We start from the raw sequence: 9190 nt of genomic DNA, 5'->3' as shown, positions 1-9190 counted from the left end.
AAAAAACATTTCTTAGTTGTCCATATGATTGAAATTACTGCATCACCTTTCATGCGATTGTTTTTTATTAGTAGTATAGAGATACCCTTTACACTCGTTGGTATAGAAAAACTCTTCCTGTAACTTAGTGTGTATTATCGTATGTAATTTCTTGACCTAGTGTCCTTTATTTCAGATTAATGTGATGAGTAATAAATTTCAGTTGATATCCTTTTAGATTACAATACATTATATTTGTTGGTACAATAATTAAATAAATAAAAAAACAAACTATGTTTATGGGTTCTTTTAGCACAGCCCGTGTTGAGAGCCTTCTTAGCCTCCACTATCATTGTGCCGTGTGCTAGATGATGTGATTATATCATCAGTCGACATAAAGGACATGGTCTACATTAACAAAGTATATACATGCATATCCGTAGTATTTTATTTTATTATTTTATTATTATTATTTTTTTTGTGTGAAAATATCCATAGTACTCACACCATTGTGCCATTTTCCCATGATCCTTGATTTTTCAAAGCACTATTTTGTCACGTGGCAAACTTTGTTTGAGCTGAAATTTAACATGTATCCATAATTTAAGGAATCACTTTAAAGCAAATTTTAACCCTTTCCATTCAACTTAGACCAAATCCCCCTAATGACTGCATTCTATCCATTTAGATACCACATTGTTGTCGAAGCAATGGGACTGAGTTGTTTGATTCTCAATGATCATAAGCTTTTTTAAGATCATCTCTATATATCTTCAATAGTTATCAATGAGGCACTAACTCAAGCTTGAAGTGAAATTAAACAACTAATTTGAATGGAATTTGCCTTTTTTTTTTTTTTTATTGGTAGGATTCCCCGAGTTGTTTTGAACTCAGATTTGGCAAGTACTATCTGTTGTTTGGCTGATGAAAACTTCCAACCATTGATTGAAATTGCCAACATCCTCGAAGATATACAAACCCTCTAGGCCCCGTTTGTTTAGAGGAGACTTTAGGGGTTAGAATGTCTGACTATTGGGTCCCACATGTTGGTGGGGTTAAAGGCAGAAAAAATAAAATTGGAGGAAAGTTGGACTTTCTCAGCAAAACCTTATTTGATTAGCATTTAGCTATGGGAGAGAGAGAGAGTCATTGTTGTAGGTTGTTTGCACTGCGGTGTGGGCAATGGTAGCAGGATTGGGGGAGTATATACATCCAAAGTAGGGGAGGGAGTTGCAGATGGGTGCTGGTCAGGTCGGAGTCTGTGTTGGCAGATAGAGACTAAGTTTGCAAGATGGGTTATGTGCAGGTGTGGGGCGATGGTAGCAAGGTTGGGGTTGGGTTGGGTGGAGGCTCAGGTTGTGAGTCATTGCAATGACCTCCCACCCCGCAAAGTCCCACCAATTTGGTAGGACTTTGAAATGGGATGTTAAAAGCCACGTCAGCAGACAAGAAAGCTCAACTCCCAATATTGTAAAGTATTTCCCACCCATTATATCAAAACACATGATGTTACCATGCTTTTGGAAAAATTAAGTATAATTCTCTCACCCCCATCAAAACTCCACTAAACAAACGGGCCTTAGGGAAAATTGGAGTTTTTCTACTTTAGTGGCATTTGCCTTTTCAACAAAATGTGAAACTAAAGATGTAAAATTGAAATCAAAATTGAATCGAGTTGTTTACATCGAAATCATGAAAATGTTTAATAAATAGTTTGTAAAATTGAAAATATGGTTCGATTTTGATTTTAAAATTGAAACTGTTAGTAAATCGTTGAGTTGATTAATATATACGTAGTAAGTTTAAGTCATTCAATGTTAAGTTTATATATGTTTCAATAAACAAATTAAGTTTACATTAAACAATTATTAAAAATAAACATATAACAAAAAACAATTCAATTCAATTTATATCTATCTCACTAAAAAATTTAAAGGTAAAACAACTGTTTAAATAAAAAATTAGAAAACATAAGAAAACAGTTTAAATCGAAACTGTTTATAATTGGTTTCAATATATAAAACTCTTGATTAAATGGTTCGATTTTGATTTTACCTCAAAAATCTTGCATGAAATTGAACCGAATCATTTACACCGGTACCGAACCGATTAACACCCCACAGTGAAATTCATGTGACATAAAAAACAGAGAAAACGTGAAACTCACGGTCGGCGGGTAATCGGGTTATCGGGTGAAACCGCCCAGAAGACAACCTAAGGCCTAAACTGTTCACCTACATTCTCCAGTCTTCTCGTCTATCTTTCAAAGTAAGAAAAACGGCTCTGGTCAGAAGCGGCGTCTGCTATTCCTCTATTGAGCTTCTTCTAGGTTCTAACCAACTTCAAAAACCGCTGCGTTCAAGAAACAGGACAGAGGTAAGATCATTACATTCTAACATTCCAATCCATTTTTTTATCAATCAAATCTAGGAAACTTATGACCCTACTACAATCTGCTATTGCATAATAATCTCTAATCTATTGTAAGCATTCTTTCACATTTTTCTTAATGTTTAGGTGCTTTGATTTTTATTTTTCTTAATATTTAAGTGCTTGCTTTAGTTTTTTTTATGTTTGTTGGCTTTGAATGATAAGGGATTCTTTTCATGTTCACCGCCAGGGGTGGGTGGACCTTTTGTATTTTCCTGAATATTGCTTTGCCTCCACTGCATGGAAGTCATAGATTTACATAAGAATATAGGTTCTATTACAGATTTAGGCATATTCGGAATACTTAATTTTGTCATTTTGGGTTCTTTCCTTTGTTTTAGATGCTTCTGTTTAATTAGTTTATTTATTTTTTTGTTATACGTATGGTATCTTGTGGAATTTTTTGGGGGAGGAGGGGTAATGCACACATACCTTCTTATGAATCTTGGAATAAGAGAGATGAGAGAGAAGGAAAAATTGGCGTAATAGAGGCCACCTCGTACACAAAAGATTGTATTTGATTTTGTGTTCAACATTATAACCCTGATAGAATAGTCATTTATTTTGAATAAGAATACAGTCATCAAACCATAACTAACAGTTATAGGAACCTCTTCTAAAACTACCTACACCTATTGCATAAGATAACTAGAACACCACTCTACCCAACCCAATATAAACAACTACTACTCTAACTTGCTGCAACTCTCTAAAACGATCCAAATACATACATTACAACCACATCCATAGATATAACTCAAACCTAATATCATGCAATAGTATTGCACATAACATTCCTTCCCCCTTAAAATTGGGCTTGTCTTCAATCCCCAAATCTGTAGCATAGTTTTCATGGCACCAAGGCGAACCAATGCATTGGATGGCTGCCTAAGCGCTTAGCCGAAAAGTCCCCCACCTTAAGTTGAACAAGACGCCTAAGCGATCAAGTTTTTTTTTTTATTTTCCTTATTTTCAATCATTATTAGTATGCTACATATACCTTATATCATCAAAATCAACATTAAGACACATTAAGTCATCAAAAATCAATATTAAGATACATAAAATCGTAAAAAGTCAACATTTAGAGAAATGTTCTTGTTCTATAAGAAGTTTGACTAGTCAAATGATTTTATTTTTACATGAGACATTTTGTATTAAGTAGAGCACATAACTAACTTTCCAACAAATCTAAGATTACTTAAATCTGAGTTATAATGACAAAGTTATGTTCCAGTCAAATTTGTTTTAAATGGCACAAATGTTGTTAAAATCGCCTGAATGAAAATAATTTTATGGACATCAGAGCAAAAGATTATTTTTCCGGACTTCTGGTTTTTAGCAGTGTTTTACCATGATAAGATTTATGAAAATTTCAAAATTAAGAAAAACCCTTGCATTTAAAAGTTAAAAATCATCACCCCTATAACAAAGGATCCAATTTTTGTTTTCAGACTGGGGATTGACATTTTATCCTTTTTGAATTTGATTTTGAAACTATATTTTATTGGATTCAAACATGGATATTTGCTTATTTATGAATAATATCTTTAGTAAGTGAAATAAAAAAATAAATAAAACATTTACTTAAAAAAACAAAAGGCGACAATCGCCTAGGCCTCAGGAAACTGACTAGACGCCAAGGCGACGTCGATGCCTTGACAACGGAGATAAGCCACTTTCAAGAATAATGACTCATTTCTTCGTTTGTGCACTCAAGGATTGCTTGAGGATGTTCCTGAAAACCTCATCTCATAACATAGATTAGGTGCATTGGACCTAGATGCCATCTCCTAGGCTTCCTTTGTAAAGCTATAGCCTGTTATGCATCTTGGAATAAGAGAGATGAGAGAAAAAAATAGGCCATATAGGGGTGACTTCCTTGTACACAAAAGATTGTGTTTGGTTTTGGGTTCAACATGATAGCCCTAATAGAATAATCATTTCTTTTAAACAAGAACACAGTCATCAAACCATAACTAACAGTTATAGGAACCACTTATAAACCTATCCACACCCATTATGTAAGATACTACAACACCACTCCACCCAACCCAATGTAACCAACTGCAACCAATTCTTTAAAACTGCCCAAGCACATATGTTACAGCGCAGAAGACTTAGACTGAAATTGATTCCTCCCTTCTACCATTGAGTTCAGTCGTTAAGCATAACGTGACTACAACGAACCAAATATAGATAACTCATACCCAATATTATCCAATGGTATTACCCGGGGGGTGCTGAAGGATCTTTTTGCTTGGTTCTAGTCTCTCAGTTATTTGATTTTGTCTTGGATTTTTTTGGTTGGGAATGGTTTGGTTCTTTACTAGTGCAATGAGATCTTTTTGGTGTGAGTTATTGACTTATTTTGTCTTTTCTTTAATCCTATGCTGTGGGGATTTGTCTATAGTCTACCCCTTTCTTGTAGAATGGAAATTAATGAAAATGCCATGCTGGAGGTGGTTTGTCTAGTTGACACTCTATTTTACTTTAGTAATAAATCTAATCGCTAGATTATGTACATTTTCAAGGGATTTTGATCTATTCCTTCTTGTTTTTGTGGGTAAGGATGAGCTTACCTTATTGGCGAACAATTTTATTTCGCTGTTCTAGTGCTACTTGTGAAAGGTTGATTTTGGTTATATCAGCCCTTTAGTTGTTTAAATTAAAATAAAAAGAGAAAATAAATAAGAAAAACAAACAATTAATTCAAATATAGATCAATTTACATTTTGGCATTTGTTGTGCATTCTATCATTTTTTTTTTTATCTTTGGTAGTTCTGTTGTTATTCTATTATTGTCTCTTTTACAGTCATTTATTTCCAACCCCTTTTATGATTTCAACATTTCTGCAAGACATTGGCTAAGTAAAGTAAATTATTCAGTCTTTCTTAATTGTCCCAATTCATGATAAGTTTCGAGAAAGTTGTTTGAGGTGGTATTGCCATGTTCAATGGAGGCCTGAGGATGTACCAATAAGGAGGAGTGATGATTGAAGGAGCTGAAAGAGATAGGGGCAGGCCTAAAATAACTATAGGAGAAGTAATGAGGAAAGATATGCATAGTTAAGGTTTGGTCCCAAGTATGACCTTGGATAGAAATTTTTGGAGGGCAATAATCCATGTACCCAACCCTATCTAGGTGAGATTTTCTGTTTTGTGTTGTGTCTTTGAATGGATCTATGTAGCCAACCCCATTTAGTTGGGAGAAGGCTGAGTTGTGGTATTTACTGGCTGCACTTCTCTTTAATCTCTTTTTTAGTGAAAGTGTTCTGTAAATATAGAACTGAAGATATCTTTTGATGAATGCTTTAGTTTCATATTGTATTTTCAGGAAAATTTTAATTATAACTGGAGGTTGAACATTAAAAAATGTGTAATTGCCATCATAATTCTGCTTGCTTACATGTGTTTTCATTAGACTTATCTACCAGGTTCAATGAAAACATTTTTCTTTATTAATAAAAATCAGGTTGGTAACTTTATTTAGAACTCAATTGCTTACCCAGTAACCATGGTGCAGTTTCATGTGTACCAGAGATACACTAGTGATAAATCCATATTTTTATTTCTCTCTTGTTCCCATTAGAAGGAAAAGCATGGCCAATATACTTTACAAGGTCCCCAAAAGAAGTGGATATACAAACTGACTGGAAATACACAAAAAGCAATCCCTGTCTCTTCTAATGTTTGTAGTAGTTGAAACTGGGGATTCTTTACAATTTACAAACAGAGGCCCAGAAAATCATTTTATACTTAGTTTTAGAGCCAACACTGTGTTCTGCTTCACTTAGTTTCGGAGAGCCCTCCTTTTTTTTGGTCCAGCCATTGGGTCCACGCAGCAGCAGTCAGCATAATTATTGACAAAAAAAAGACATTACCGCCCATGTCCTATCTCATCAACTCAGCCTTATCAAACTAAATGGGGCCGCTACATGGATCTTTACCCTCCAATCAGCTCTATTCAAAGCCATACATAATACAAGACCTAAGCTATGCATGTATTTTCTCACCACTTCTTCCAGAGTTATTTTAGGTTTGCCCTTGGTTCTTTTAGCTCGTTCAATCTAAATGAAATCAGTCCTTCATACTGGATCAACTAGATGACTCTGTTGGACATAGCCATGCTACCTCAAACTACTTTCTCACAACTTATCATGTATCAGAGCTACTCTCAAATCAACTATAATTTGATCATTCCCTTATCCTTCGTAGTTTTACCACACATCCATCTAAACATCCTCTATCAGCTACATTGAGTTTATCGCTACCGGTTGTATGGAAGTCTTGTAAACTTTCCCCTTAAGTTTTAAAGGAATATGTCGATCACACAACACTCCGGATGCATCTTTCCACTTTATACGTCTTTGATTCTTTGTGTAACATCATCTTCTATTTCTCCATCTTTATTTATGAGCCCAATTACCTATAACAATCAATTTGTGGGATCTATCTCTGATGTAGAGGCTATGGGTTGGCTGGACAGATGTGTCCCACTTTGGAAGCCCAAACCAAGAACCATTCCTAAGCCAGTTTTTTGGTTTGGCAAGGGCTGGTAGACGTTTAGTAGTTTCTTATTCAGCTAGCAGGGATTTTTTTTTTTTTAATCTTTTTTTATTCCATTATGTAGCAGGTTATGTAGGGATTGTTTAAAAGTTTCTCTTTTCTTTCTTAGTTTACTAAGTTGCCAATTAGGGAAGGGATTTCCTCTTTATTTATATGATGTTATCTGCAGATTAGAGACATAGATTATAATGAATGAATGAAATTTTGAGTTGATTGAAGGATCTGCAGAGTTGCTGTACCGTGCTTTGTGAACTACTGTTGGCGTACGTTCTCTCTGTTCTTTTCCTAGTTCTTCTACCCCATTTCTGTTCCTGCTAGTGTCAACCTTCCCAGACTGAGAACTTGGTGATTGATCTCCCTGGTAATTATTGGGTTTGGCCTGAGATCTTGGTCGAAGGCAGTCCCCTCATAGGCGACCCTAACCCCAAGCCTTACCTGCTGGAGTTGCTTCTGTTGAGAAAACAAAGCTGTGACAGCACTTAATCTTATTCCTACCGCCAGACCAAGATTCAGAATAATCGTTCTACCTCTGCAGTTGGGTATCAGGCTTGCAATTGGTTCCATTTGGGAGGATATTTGAGTAGAATCCTTCGCCTAAATTCTCTCGGCAATCAATTGAGGTTTGTAGGAGAAATCCCACCTGGTTTGAGGCTTGTTTCTTGGCTCCTTTCTATTGACGTGAGGTTGAAGACAACCTCTTGGCTGTTCTTAAATCCTTTCTTATATTTAGTTTTCCCAATATTACCCTCCTCTTGCTTTATAATTCCTCTTTGTCCTTATCTTGTTTTCAGTTCCAAGTTTACCCTTCCCACTAATACGTTTCATTCCCTTTGCTGGTGTCCTGAAGTTCCAATAAATGACGGTGGTGCCATCATTTGTTACTTACCTTTTGAGTGTTGGATTGTTATAAAAATTACAGAATTTCCATTGTTCATAATATTTGAGCTGTTTAAGTGTTTGGGTAGGCCCAGAGTGATCCGTTTTAGCATGATCGACCCAAACATATGGAGATTGACAAGCATTTTATCAAGGAGAAGTTGGAACAGAGTCTTATATGCATTCCTTTTGTAAGGTTTGACGATCAATTAGTAGATATCCTTACAAAGGGTCTTAGTAGTAAGGTTTTTCATCCTATTTTGTGTAAGTTGGGCGTGTATGATATCCATGCTCCAACTTGAGGGGGAGTCTTGTAATATGGGTATAGAGTAATATTGTCCATGGGGGTAGAATTGTACTTTTGTACTCATATCTCTTCTATTATAAATAAAGGAGGGCTGGTGTCAATTGACACAAGTCATATTTTCCCAAATTCCCACAATTAGTTTCATTCCAATTCTAATTTTCCTTGTCTCCTTACCTTCCTAAGTAGGTCTTTAAAAGTCTGGTTATTCCATTATCTTTTGAATCGTTGATCATTTGGGTGGGTTGTGGGCCTCTAAGCGATCCAAATTGGGTTTTTTGAAACCATAGTTGTCAAGGTGCCGCCTAGGCGACGACTAGGCGTCCAGGGGTTTGCCTGGGGCCTAGGCGACAGTCGTCTTGTTCCACTACATACCGCCTTGTTTTTTGGCACTTATTTATGCCAATTATCATTTAAGTTTATTTCATTTACTTAAGATATTATTCATAAATACGAAAATACCCCCTATTTGAATGCAATAAAAATAGTTTAAAAATCAAATTCCAAAAGGACAAAAAGTCAACCCCCCAGTCCAAGAACAAAAACTGGATTTTTGTTAATACGGGTGATTTTCAACTTTTAAATGCTGAGGTTTTTCTCAATTATGAAAATTTTATAAATTCTATCATGTTAAAACATTGCTAAAAACCAAAAGTCTAGTAAAATAATCTTTTATTTTGATATCCATAAAATTATTTTCATTCAAGCAATTTTAACAGTATTTGCGCACTTAAAAATAAGTTTGACAAGAGCATAACTTTGTCATTACAACTCAGATTTAAGTAATCTTAGACTTGTTGGAAAGCTGGTTTTATTTTATAACTAATACAAAAAGTCTCATGTAAAAATAAAATCATTTGACCAGTTAAACTTATTATAGAACAAGAGCATTTCTCTAAATTTTGATTTTTTATAACTTAATATGACTTAATGTTAATTTTTTATAATTTAATATGGCTAAATGTTGATTTTTAATGACTTGATGTTACTTAATCTTGTTTTTTTTTTTTTTTTTTTTTTTTTTTTTTTTTT

General features: G+C 34.8%; 1 protein-coding gene across 2 annotated transcripts in view; it reads left to right on the top strand.

Moving 5' to 3' along the window:
* Positions 1-2201: 2201 nt before the first annotated feature.
* LOC122063415 (cytochrome c oxidase copper chaperone 1-like) overlaps positions 2202-9190 on the top strand; it is an 11371-nt gene continuing 4382 nt past the window's right edge. Inside the window, exon 1 of one of the 2 annotated variants that reach the window (XM_042627123.1) lies at positions 2202-2355. The gene's annotated coding sequence lies outside the window, so the exon portion shown is untranslated. The remainder of the gene's footprint in view (positions 2356-9190) is intronic. The other variant, XM_042627124.1, reaches the window with a different exon arrangement.

Source organism: Macadamia integrifolia, unplaced genomic scaffold, assembly GCF_013358625.1.
Source record: "Macadamia integrifolia cultivar HAES 741 unplaced genomic scaffold, SCU_Mint_v3 scaffold1320, whole genome shotgun sequence".
Lineage (NCBI taxonomy): Eukaryota > Viridiplantae > Streptophyta > Magnoliopsida > Proteales > Proteaceae > Macadamia > Macadamia integrifolia.
Note: the sequence above shows the minus strand (reverse complement) of the source record. Positions and strands in the feature narration are given on the sequence as shown.